The 13,770-nt window shown below is 39.4% G+C and overlaps 2 long non-coding RNA genes across 2 annotated transcripts in view; one reads left to right on the top strand and one right to left on the bottom strand.

Annotated features, from left to right (window-relative positions):
• The window catches only part of LOC138365219 (uncharacterized), a 233,479-nt gene that overhangs the window by 35,493 nt on the left and 184,216 nt on the right, over positions 1-13,770 (top strand). The window lies entirely within an intron of this gene.
• On the bottom strand, positions 9,859-10,740 carry LOC138365439 (uncharacterized). Its single transcript, XR_011228817.1, has 3 exons — positions 10,644-10,740; positions 10,397-10,533; positions 9,859-10,288 (listed from the first exon to the last, which is right to left on the bottom strand). It is a non-coding gene; the product is annotated as an uncharacterized lncRNA (long non-coding RNA).

The following is a 13,770-nucleotide window of genomic DNA, read 5'->3' as shown; positions in this document are numbered from 1 at the left end:
ACGATAAAAAAAAACTAATTAGAAAGCATTAAAAATGCATTGAATAAATAAATTAACAATTTTTGTGGCAGCTCGTGAGTGTTGAATTGCCGATGCAACTGCCTCTGAGAGCTCCACGCACGGGCGCACAGCCCCTAATGATGACACATCGCACTTTCTCCGTCCCCACAACCAAAGTAAGTTACTGTTATTTTTTTTAATGTATATGTTCAGGGAGAAGATTTTAACAATTTACAACGATAACAATTTTGGAAACTATTTTTTGCACACCACCAGAATGTCACAATAAATGCGACGCATCAGAGGTTAAAGTTGATCAAAGAGAAAGTGACTTGTTATGGATGCAGAATCTTATTGATTTGGAAAATGCTGAGACACCTAGAGAATTATTAAATATGATGTAGTTTAAAACCATTTGTTTTGATGAAGCAGAAAATTGTACCAAGGAAGGATGCCAGTTTCAACATCTGCTTCAGACGAATATTGATTCTGATTGTAGATTTTTGAGATAGTTTTTTCTCACCTTCATTTTTGTTTCTCAATACAACTCTCATTTTAGATGAAACCGTAAAGTTTCAAGATGTTAGCAAATATTTGCCTTGCACCAACAATATTTAACATAGAATAAAACGTTCAACAAACGTGTATTAATGTTTGATGCATGGGATGTCACACTGTAATTAAAATATTTGTAAATGAAACATAACTGCATATAAGATACAGCTAAGAGAAAATAATGTTTCGGTGAGCAAACAAAAAGACAATTAATGTATACCTGGATAAGTGGTAATCTTAATTTTGCAATGCCTTGTACTTTCTCCATATTCCTCGATGGTATGCATAATGTTGGGATTGGATTTGAGAACATTTTAATATAAATTCTCAATTTACAATTCTGATTCTGTATCGGACTAAAAATAAGTTTGAATACACATGTTTACACCTTTATGAATCTGGCAACAAATGCACGAGGCACTACATTAATTTTTGTAATTAAAAAAAAAACTACCCCTTCTGAAAGTGGTTCTATACGTTCTGTGGAAATCAATTTAGTTATTGAAATCTTAATATGGCTCCCAAAATACTGATTGGAAAGTAAGATGATGATTGTTACCAATCGTTCGTGACGGCTCGTAACCCTACAACAGCCATACTTTAATATGTCTAGGAATACAATTGTTGTTGTCTAGAGCGGGTCACCAGTGTAACCCCCTAATTGGTACAAAGCACTTAGTAAAATTTCTCCTTTAGGACTGAAGAAATATACATATAAATTTTATTATATTAACAATATAATCAAAATTATATTAAGTACAGATGGACAAGATCAATTATAAAACAAAATCAGAAATACTGTTTCTCCCAGAATAAAGATCTACTAAATGACACAACAAGTAAACACTTATCTCCCAAAGATGTTAACTCTCCTGGTCCGTTATAGCTACTGACTCTCGCGCGCCGTCTCTACCCATAATTCTCTACCCCTCTGCCTCATCCAGGATGAGGGATGAAAAATAAAGACTTTTTAATATTTAAAACTAATTGAACAACCACTTGTTCTCAAAATACATAAGAATGCAAATGAAATATAATAGTTACTTTCAAAATGTTACAATGCCACCTGCTTAATTACAGTAAATGAACAAATATATGAAAATTAAAAAGTGACATCTGGAACTCCCATAACTGAACAGGTCCAGCAATTCTAATTTCCCGAATCTAACAGGTATTAGACGTGTGAAGAGCAACCACGCTCCTGTCCCCACTGATATTGCCACACCACACGATAATTTACAAAAATATAATATATTTACATATACAGGTAATGATGAAATGGAACAAAATAAGTTTATTTAAATTTATTTACGTATCCAGCTAGGAGTACGTAACAATGGTATTGAGGATGCTGTCTTAAGTTGAATAACTGCATGGTTATTTCAAAGGAAACAAGCTCAAAAATAGTGGAAGAGTAATAAAATAAGATTAAAAATATCAGCATGTGGATGCAAGTATAAGGAGGACAATTTGATTTTAAAACACGAGCTATCTGGCCCTGACCCCCCCCCTTCTTCCTACCCTCTCCCCAAAAATAAGTCTTCCCCCCCCCCCCCATATAACCACATTAATACATACGCCAGCACACATTTGCCTTGTGAATAATTTAAAGAACGAAGAATTTTCATTGCAATGATATAAATTGGGCTTTGCAGTTTAGTTTAGTTCATTTATTATGCACCCTATACCCATCTTGTGGGCGGTAGTGGAAAGGGTTACCGAGGCACATAATGGGCTCAGGGACTGAACCCCCACAATTCATTTAGCTAAACAAGTTACAATCTTGATGAGCTAGTTACAAAATTCAATATAAGTCATCACATCAACAATGTGTTCGAGATCGACCTCAAGTACAGGTTCTAAATTAAGCAACTGACATATGTGGAGAGCTAGTGTCAAAATTTATGTTTGTCCTGCACACCGCCCCACATCCAGTGGGCAGCGGTGGATTGGTTACAATCACTTAGTTACTACCTACAGTTAGCAAACTGGGGATATTTGGCTAAAATTTCTGGTAGCAGATAATTTTGAATGAAATATTGACACATCACTGGAACATTGGTTATAGAATTGCCTCTAAATTCACGTATCTTTTCGCACTCCATCACATAGTGACGGAGGGTGTGCGAATAATTTTGTTGACACAGTTTACATTTGGTCAGGTCTACATCAGCAGATATGAGAATTCCCAGAGATACTTGTAACCGAGTCTAGGGCTTTGCAGTACTGTACTTACCTTAACAGTTGCGTTGTGTAGTGCAGACTGTTAAACTCAATACCCTGAGAGTGCCAAATATGATATGAATATAAATTCTTTAAAGAACAGTAACATCTCTTAACAAATGTACATTATACACTACAGTTTGTACAAAACGTACAGACCACTAGAATCACACTACTGCAGTACAGATACTCTATCATTTAAGCTACACTTTGTATATTTGAAAATATACAACAGTGTAGTATAATTACAACTGTGCTATACACCTAAATTGGTACTCTCAGGTAAGTTATGGGTAGTGCTGGGTGTTGGTTCAGTTGCCTGGGCATCCTCAGACGGTGAGTCCTTGCTAGTGCTGGGTGCTGGTCCAGTAGGCCTATTGTGAAACCGTACCCAAAACTTTTGAATCTTTGTTTCTTCGTTGTGAGCTTCATTATGTCTTTCATGCCATTTAGGTGAAGATAATAATCTGCCAGTTCATCAGTTACAGCAACCAAATCAAGGAGATCATTAACCTTTTGCAATGATGCAGCATATGGAATATGTAACACGCAATTATCTTCCTCTGCTGCATCAACAGCAACACTGGATAATCTCATCAGTTAATTCACCTTAACATGGATCATCAGCATAATTATCTAACCACTCGGCCACATCAGAAAGTTGCAAATCTTCCTCACCAGCATCTCTTAATATATCAAATTACATTATATAAGCCTTCAAAATCATAAGTCTTCGTCTTCATTCTCACCAGGTACCGTACACGGAATTTTATTTCGTGAATTCTTTAATGCGGTGACCTTCAACTCGTTCCATTTTTTTGGCCCATTTGTAAATTGCGTCTTTAATTGAATATTTCTTGAAATTTTCTAGTGTTTTACTCGCCTTTGTATCCTTATTAAGCATCTCGTCTTCTTCAGAGAGCAGAACTTCCATAAAGTCTGAATTCATAGCTCTTTCATAAAGCCGTGTGAGAGCATAGATAATCCCCCTGATCCATGGGCTATATTACAGATGTAGTGTTTGGTGGTAAAGCCATACATGTTATTCTGCCGTAGGCGATGTTAATTTAGCAATGGGGTGAGGTGAAGGATTATCAATCAACAGCATTGCCTTTACTTCAGCAGGACGAATTCCACACTCATTGATCTGATGCTTTTTTACTTTTTAAGAAAAGTGATTCTGGAACAAATCCTCAAATAATCTGTGAACCCAGGTACTTTTTGTTGTAGTGGACGACAGGTAGTCTGTTCATGCAGTTTTCAATGCTCTAGGGTTGGCAGATTTCCCAACAATTGCACAGTTTGTTCGGCGACTGCCATTTGCGTTACCGCACAATAATGCTGAAATTATTTCCTTGCGACCAGGAATACTCTCCTCAAGCCTAGAGGCTGTGGTGTTTGTGTGTTTCTGAGGAAGTCTTGGTTGTAGGGTTGATATAAAGCCATTGCTTGGTTACTGACTTTAATACTTATAAACGATTACATGACTAGTAGCTACGAAGCTTGGCGGGCGTCCTGTACGCTCTTGTTTGCCTCTCTACTGGCGTCTCAGCTGCAACACAAACAAACGGATGGTACCATTTTCTATGAACACAACAGAGGCCAGAGTGTTTCTTTGAAGGCATTTCCAGTAAAAGCTTGTTTCAGCTGCATTGTACACTTGAAACCAGTTTAGATTATTAGATATCATGTACTGAGAAAGTTTCTATAACTTTAAAAACCTTTTGAAAGTCAGGCGACTCTCTGGTTTACGTACATTTTATAATGTACATAAACATATATATGTAACCCCTGGGAGGCGCTTGCCTTAAGGCACGCTGTGCAATGCAGTGGGTAAGGTGCTAGATCAAGGGTGCGCAGTGTGCCTAGGGGCGTTCGTAGGTATAGCATAGAATTCAAAACGCCCGCGGCTACACTGGTTCACATTAGCTTCCTCAGTGCTCTAGTAAACAGACGTCATTTAAAAAAAAATCAACAACTCTTGTTGTTTTGACTCAACATACCAACTTAGTGGTTCATCATAATGAACACGTGTTGATAGGAATATACAACGTGTGCATATAGTGTTATAACAGCAAAAACACTGATCGTAAAATATATTATACATGTCACACATGAGCTCCATAATAATGAGCATAGCAATGATCCACACATTGAACTATATAAATAACACAAATTACACATGAATAATTGAGCAAAAAAAAAAAAAAATGATGAAATATGAACTGTGAAAAATTATATTCGTGGCAACTGCTGCATCATGGAGTGGCGGGGACAAGTGACCTCAAGCGATCTATCCTCAGTGCCCATAATTTGCTCGACTTTGTAGCTACAATATCATGGCTAAAGACATGCATACAATATTGTCATACAATATTATTATTACAGTATAATAATGTATAATAAGGCAATATTATCATACAATATTATAAATGTCACGTACAATATTTTTTTTTCTTAGTTCCCATGGTCAGAGACTGCATTTTAACAATATAAGAGAAAATATTTTTTTGCAAAGAACTGTTTTTCGGCACAAAGCCGGAATGTCAAATTTTAACGCCGTGCAGCACGGTGGTTAACCCTTAAATGTAACAGTTCATATATATATGATTTTGGTGTAAGTCCCGTGAAAGGCACACATTATATCTACAAGATTTAAAGTACCACGCAAGATTTAAGTCTCGCGGCTACACAGGGTTCACATCAGCTTCCTCAGGGCTCTAGTAAACAGACGCCATTAAGAAAATAATCGTGAGTAACCTTCCCGGGTATGAGAGCCTCGTTACTGAGTGGATCAATCAAGGCTGACGCAAGCAGCATGAGTTAACAGCACTACTGTGCTTGTGACCACAGCATCGCCTAAAAATGTCAAAATATATATATGTAACTGGTATTATTTGCAATGGTAGTATAACAGAAGAGCCTGACTGTGATAGACTGTGTACAATGTTCAGATATCAGTAAAGACATTGTTGCTAAAGATGTTCACTTAGTTAGCCACAGCACACTGCCATTATTTGGTCCATCAATGAATCTTAAAACGACTTCTCGTGTTCCTTTACAAAATAAACTTGCGGGAAAATTTATTTACAGGATTTAGTAAATAGGATTCTGAAAATAGCAGATTTGTGGTGATAGCGATGTGCATAGTAGGGTGGGAGGACTATTTTTTGTGAGGGACAAAGGTACCATCGTCTGCCGGCTGTGTGGCAGCCACTGTTATTGTTTAGACTTACCATACCAGTGTAGTGGTTCGCTATGGTGAACACAAATGGAGATACTTACATATAACGAGTGCATATCTATGTAAATAAAAATGTAAATGTTCGTTTGTTCAAAATCGCAAAAATCTGAAAGTTCTTCACCGGTTGCTTTGAAATTGTGACACAACGTTCCATTCGCATACAAGCGTGTTTTAATATACCTACTATATAGATGCCACGTCTGTGACAGGTAAAAACATGTTTTTTTTTTTTTAAAGCTCTATCTGTTGCACGTAGAAGCAACACAGGCTATAATAAATCTGAAATGATTCTATTTCAATCTTTCCGATTATATTAAGTTGAATTTTTATAGATTTAGATTTATTTTCATTTTGATTTAATTATTTTGTGACATTGTTGGAATTGAGCTGTGGAAATTGTGGGGATGATGATGAGACAGTGGGTTATGGTGGGGAGGCCAAAGGGACAGGGAAGGTTTGCCGAGTCACAGCAATGCGTGGCCGGGTATGGCTAGTAGTAGCATAATAACTGCAAAAACAGCATGCTGGGAGGAGCCATTTTGGTGAACGAGATGTTGGTGAGGGGGAGTGTGTGGTGCAGTCGCCTACTAGCTGCTGTCACTTCTCATGCAATTTTTTATTTTTCCTGTTTTGACACCGTACCAGTTTAGGTGTACACTTACGGGGAAAAACATGTAGATACTTGCATGTGTGTGTGTGGTGTAATGAGAGCAAAAGCAGAATAGTAGGAGGAGGAATGTTCCAGATTCCAGAGTGAAGTGTTGGGGAAGGCTGGAGGGAGGTAGCACCTGCTAGATGGTCTGTAGCGGTCACTGTTGTTGTCTGGACTCGCAGTACCAAGTTTGTGGTTCGTTATAGTGAACAAAACGTGCAGATACACCATATACACATTATATACAAGTAATAACAGCAGAACTATTGTTTATTGATTTATGAACATAATCAAATCACGTGCACTCCATACTTTTGAGTATAGTGATGGTTCACACATTTTATTATATAAATACAATAAACTACACACTAATATTACTGAAAAAAAAATAATTGTAGACATCAATCAATCCAACGTATTGCTTCAAACTCGCACTGTAACTTGTGCTACCCAGTGGGAGTTTGTGGGAGCCGGTCGGCCGAGCGGACAGCACGCTGGACTTGTGATCCTGTGGTCCTGGGTTCGATCCCGGGCGCCGGCGAGAAACACTGGACAGAGTTTCTTTCACCCTATGACCCTGTTACCTAGCAGTAAATAGGTACCTGGGTGTTAGTCAGCTGTCACGGGCTGCTTCCTGGGGGTGGAGACCTGGTCGAGGACCGGGCCGCGGGGACACTAAAAAGCCCCGAAATCATCTCAAGATAATACACTCCCTCAATATGTGCCTAAGCCATGCAACTTCACCAATGTAATCACTGCTGTCAACTTGTTACCTGGTTGATACCTGGTTGATGGGGTTCCGGAAGTTCTTCTACTCCCCAAGCCCGGCCCGAGGCCAGGCTTGACTTATGAGAGTTTGGTCCACCAGGCTGTTGCTTGGAGCGGCCTGCAGGCCCACATACCCACCACAGCCCGGTTGGTCCGGCACTCCTTGGAGGAATAAATCTAGTTTCCTCTTGAAAATGTCCACGGTTGTTCCGGCAATATTTCTTTTGCTTGCTGGGAGGACGTTGAACAACCGCGGACCTCTGATGTTTATACATGTATCGTGTATACTTGTATCATGGTTGCTATATTAAACTCAAATTTTAGTTCCATAATCCTATTAATAGTATTCAAATTGTTACAATTTACCTGTTGATAATCCTCAAATTTTGCTGCAAAGTACCTATTAATTTTCTACAAATTTTCTTGCAATGTACCTGTTAATATTCTTCAAATTATCCAACAACTTTCCTACTTATAGTTACTTGTTAGATTAAGGACCTGCCCGTAACGCTATGCATGTTAGTGGCTTTGCAAGAATGGAAAAAATCAATGCTATGTACTCCGGTAATCCCAATGTATCTACTTTTATATAAATAAGTAAATAAATCTTTCATATCCTGCAGTTTTGTTTTGGCCTGTTTACCAGGCTGTTCCATAAGCTGGTTGGGTGTCAGGAGTTACTACTGCTCCTGAGGCATGGGAGTGTTGAGGGCATGGAACAGCTGGATGGGGGTGGTGCACAGCACATTCTTCATGTACTGTTGACACATCAGTTCCATGTTCACCTCTATTGCCCCCACCTTTTCCTTTTTCAGCTTAGGCGTGTTGTTAGCAATAGTGTCTAGAAAGTAAAAGTATTCGCTAATATATGTTGCTATGAACATATTCATAGATATTAACCCTTAAACCGCTAAGGGCTTTTTGGCCTGCAACACAACCAGGCGCAACCAAAAAAAAATATCAAAAATTATTTCTTCTTATAAAAGTGTTCATTTGTATTCCTTGATCATGGGAAAAGGAATAAAAAACAACGTAGGTGGCTTATTTTGACCGCAATAGGGCGGGAAAGTCTGACAAAAAATGAGGCGTTGAAAGTGATGTTCATCACGAGCTGCGGCAAACCTCGCCTCCATCAAGAGATTCCAGTGCTTCACCACCGCACCACCCGACTCCGTTCAGAAGGAACGTTATTTCGAGGTAAGAGTGTTTTTAAGTGCTACCAGTACTCGCATTACACCAGGAATTGCCCACAGCATGACCCCCAAATGTAGTCTCTGTGCCCCAGAACCTCTAATACAAGCAGTGCTCTGCCGATTATCAACGTTGTCTTCTCTGTGATGGTGACCACACCGCTGTGTCCCAGCTCTGCCCTAGCCAACAAGAAGAAATAAAGAAAATTGTTGACAACCGACCAGACTTCACCTCCGTAATTCCTACCGGCACCTGCCCGACGACGGCTCCTCCCACCAGCCAGCCAGAAGTCTTCCCTTCCTTGCCATGCGGTGGCCCTGCCTCCCAGACATTTCAGCTTTCTCACTGGAGGATCAACGCCCCATCAACAACCCATCCTTCTGTTTAGATAGTACCTTTTGTAACTATGTACACCATATTTCAAATATTAACATAAAAGACAATTAGATAGTAGAATGTTACTATTCACTTTATAGTTTGATAAAAGTAAAGCCAAAAATCTAACTCGAATATACCTAGGCCTAGTGTTACGAGCCCTTCCGTAAATAGGTCCTTTTAAAACTCTACGATCTTACTCAAGTTCCGAGGTCCCTAACCTTGGTGATGTAGTGTAATGTTCAAGGTAATAAAATTACACATAAAAATAACCATTCTTATCTCTAATCACTACTATATACAATATACTACAAGAGGTCGCTCAGAGCATGACCAGCCCTCAGGCTGGTTAGGTTAGGTTAGGTTTTCAATTGATGGGCCTCAAACTCAACCTTGTCATGTGGCCACTTTGTTCCCCTGCGTTGTCCTGTTTCTAAAATACATGTAGGGTAATCCCTATCCCCAGGGGCGCTCAGTTAATGGCTTTTTAACTGCCCTGGATACTGGTGTCCATCCGAAATTGCTTTTAATGGGTTCTTACTGCCTTAATGCTGCCGAGACTAGTTTGTCCTTCAGGGATTTGTTCCGCTTCCAGGCAAGCATGGATGGGTCTTTCGGGAACCTGCTGAAAGATGGGAGTAGTATATTCTGAGCCAGATAGGCGCACTTAACAAACAATGGGGGGTACTTATCATACAATGGAATCAGAGGCGGGGAGCCAGATAGGCCTACTTATCGGACAAAAGGAATCAGAAGCGGGGTGACAGATAGACCCACCTCAAATTGTAGTCTACGGTGTGCCCCCACCACATGTCACTTACACTGTGTCATCTCCGTTTAAACACTACACTCATTATAAATATATAGGACTAATTAAGGATATATATATATTCGAACAAGTCTGAATGGCCCCTCCCTTATATGGGAGTATTTAAGGAGTATTAAATTATAAATCCTCCCCCTCCCCCAAAGGTTAAAAAAAACATCAAATAATTTATTAAATGCTTTATTAGGTAAAAACTACAAAATGTATAAGTAATTATGTTAGTTAATAATTGTAGTTTACAGAGTGCTCTTGCCATATTTCACTTACTACAGCTCTACCCCTCCCCTCCCTATCCCACACCCCCATCCTCGTCTGAGTAGAATTGTGACGATTCCTCATCAGTGAAGAGTGGGGGAAGGTCTTGAGCCCCATCCCCCCCCTCTCTTGGGGGGGTGGGGTGAGTTGGGTGGACACCTTTTGGCTGAGTTTCCTCCTCTCTCTCATCGGAAGTGTTCTGGAAAGAGATGGGGGAAATAATTTATAGTGATTAAAGGTTTTTTATATAATTATATATTTTATTAGAAAAATATTATATTTTTCTCTAAGAACAACTAGTACATACCTCTTCCCCTGCAGGAGCGGCCTTGTGTCCTCTACAGCAGGCGTCGTCAATTAGACTACGTAACAGCATCTTGTTTGGGGCAGACCCCCCACGTAGAATTACTACTCTACAAATGTGGACGGGTCCCAAGAACTGCACTGGAGAAAAACATAAGAGGTGAAATAGAGGATATACAAACTTTTTTTTTTTATTGAGGGAAATAAAACATAAAATAAAAATATTAGCAGAAAGATAGGGTAATACTAACCAGGTCCTTCAAGGACTTCAATCTTCCCCGCAGGTGTTTTTTGAGAGACACCTCCCATTTCGTAGGAGGAAGACAGTCTTCTGAGGGGGGTGGGTGGGGGAGAGGGGTTTTTATAGGAGGCTACACCCCTTGTTAGGTAGGTTGCCTAGCTAACAAAAATATTCTCTACACCACCTATAAGAACCAACCCCTATACCTCTACAAAATGTCCTAACACAATGATGTTTCATAGGAAAATATCGTCTTGCATAAGCAAGGGCTCGTTTATCATTTAATTTTAAAGTAATGCTTGAAAATACATTATGTAAGTAGTGTACTGTTGAAGGCAACCCCAGGTGGCTCACCCTATGAACGAACATGACGCAATACAGTCCACAGGCGAGAGTAAAATCACTCTGGAGTCTGTAGCGCATTCCAAACACCTTTCTTATTTTGTTAGTTTTAATAAATCCTTGAAAATGACGACCGTAAGTAACTGGCGATATTGCATAACTATCAAAAAAAAACATCCGATGATTAACTTTATCAACATAAATTCCTACCCAATGTCCCATAGTGATTCTGCTATTTGAAGGTAAAATATTAGTTATGAAAACAATAGGTTTTCTTGAAGATATATTTAAATGTTCTATCTCATCAGCATTATAACAACCTAGGTAGAGTGTTCGATCCCCTAGATTATTTTTTAAATTAATATTTATATCATAACAATTCATTATGTTTTTTTACGCTCGCACGTCACACAGAACAGTTCTCTGCCCGTCGATGGATAGTACCCCGGTCGTTTCCCCAAACAGTAAAACCAGCCTGTTATATGTAACACCGCCACCAAATTCAAGCTCCATACGCAAGTTGCCAGATTTCTCCACAGGGAGGGAATCTTTTGTTTGAATGGTGGTTAAGTCAAAGGCGAATATTGATCTTCCCTTATTAAAAGAGTCATAGGCCAGTAGTGAATCACGCTCTAAGCCTAATGTCTTCAAAGTTTCATAATAAAGGCGGGAATAATGGTTATCGAAATCGCCACCAATTCGGTAAATTGCATTATTGTTCAAATACATAGCAATACTTTTCAGCTTTGCATTTTCAAAATATAATCCATTACCTTGGTGAAGACCGGCGAAATAATTCATTGGAACGATTATCATGTATATCTTGTGTGGAATTACTTGCGCCCATGGTTGATCAATTAAGAGACTAGTTTGATTCCCTGCTAGAACATATGTTTTAGAAATGGTTCTATTGAAAGTATAGGTTATGGGGTCGGGGGATGCTAACAGTGAGCTGTTTAAGGCCAGGTAAGCACTTGGGTAGGGGAACACCCGCGTCACCCATAACTTAGCATAATCCATATGCAGGCGATACTTAGAGCCATCGTCCACGCTTGTATTTAGGACCCAGGCATGGGGGGAGAGCTCCAATCTTAGTCGCATATCTATATTATCTAATATGTATTGATCTAGGGATGATATATCCAATAGGAGGGGGAAACACATCGACAAACCTTTACTTTTTAAATCACCCATAAATTTTTTATCCTTGGCGGTTGCTCCAGTAAAATAAGTATTTGTAAACTCATTAGTGATTATACCGTCGTCATCTCTCAAGTCCCTACGAAAGCCTCCAATTCTCCCCAAGGAAGACATTTTTGATGGAGGCATGGAGGTAATTAATTTAATAAACGACCAATAATTAAAATTAGTATTTGTTTCAACTACCTGCTCTCCTAAAAACACCTGAACACCTTTAAACATGGTATTTGACAACCCATTCACAAATTCCACATGGTCATCCTCTTCCAATTTTGTGGTATCGTCATCTTTCGTTAAAGATACCTTAAAATCTATAACAATATTAGCTAGATCTAAGAAGGCGCCCTGGGTTCCAGGGATGCGGAATTCTAAGTAATTATCCCGCAAACGTTGATTAATGGGGAGGTTGACAGGTAGAACGTCTATTTGCTGCGTAGAGCCAATTGAACTCTCCACATTACGTATTCTGTTACTTCTAGGAAATTGGTCAATAATACTGGAACTATAATATTCTAGCGGTATCTTGACCCCAGCTCCGCTAGGCTCCCCCATGATCCCTCCGAAAGTTGAAGTATGACTGCTTACGTTAGCGAAAACACATCATTTTTATACCCAAGGCCTCGTTTACATTTTTTATTTTTATTTTTTCGCCTAGAGAGTCTTTTAATTTTACCTCCCATTACCAATTTCTTTCCCACACTCTTAAGAGCATCAATACCGTGAGTTCTCAGAGCACTTTTTACATCCTGTTTACCACTGCTTAAATCACCAAGGACATTTTTTCCAAAATCGATGGCGCTAGGTGTTACAGCTTTCATGAAAAATGGTATGGCCCGTCGAGCAATACCAGCCAAGGTCCCAAAGAAACCTCCACCAGATCTGAGATAAGGCGCTTGGAATGTGCGTATGTCATTCATCGCCCCCCCTCTCATCCCATGTCTCCTAGGGGGAGGTGCGAATATCTCCCCGAACTCCCCCTGGGAGGGTGGGTGGAACGGTATTCGCATTCTGAGGTCTCTTCCTATAATAACCTAAGTCGAGGCTAAACACTTCTTTATATATATGTTGCTATACCTTAGGGCGGATATGTAAGACCGCCGTAACCGACCTCCCATCTTCAAAACTAACCATTCGACCAAACTGATCTGTTATTTTAATGCTAACTTTCTCCAACGTGTTAGTGTTTAATGTTTTGTACACTAGAGGGTGAGCCCCTCTAGAATATGAGTCATGATAATTGATTGCATCTAAGATATTTACAATCTGCCCTCCGTATCGTTCAGGCTCGATGACGTCACTATAAATGAGTAAATAGTCACAACCCCCGTCAATGTCTGGGGGCGATAAGGCCACAGTCTTGGAGGCTGACGTAATGTCATCTGTTTTTGCTCGATAAATGGTGTATTTGCGACTGCTGTCAAAACCAAGTACATTAGCTATTCTGTGTTTAAATTGAAAGCTGAGAGAATTTAATGAGCCAGTACTTCCACTGTTAAGAGTTGAAGCTAGTAATACCCTCTCTACAGATTGGTCATAGGTGAGGATTGGTTCTTTATCTGAGAAGTATATTTTGAAATCATCCCTAAAGCTAAGCT

This window comes from Procambarus clarkii, chromosome 16 (assembly GCF_040958095.1).
Source record: "Procambarus clarkii isolate CNS0578487 chromosome 16, FALCON_Pclarkii_2.0, whole genome shotgun sequence".
Taxonomy (NCBI): domain Eukaryota; kingdom Metazoa; phylum Arthropoda; class Malacostraca; order Decapoda; family Cambaridae; genus Procambarus; species Procambarus clarkii.
Note: the sequence above shows the minus strand (reverse complement) of the source record. Positions and strands in the feature narration are given on the sequence as shown.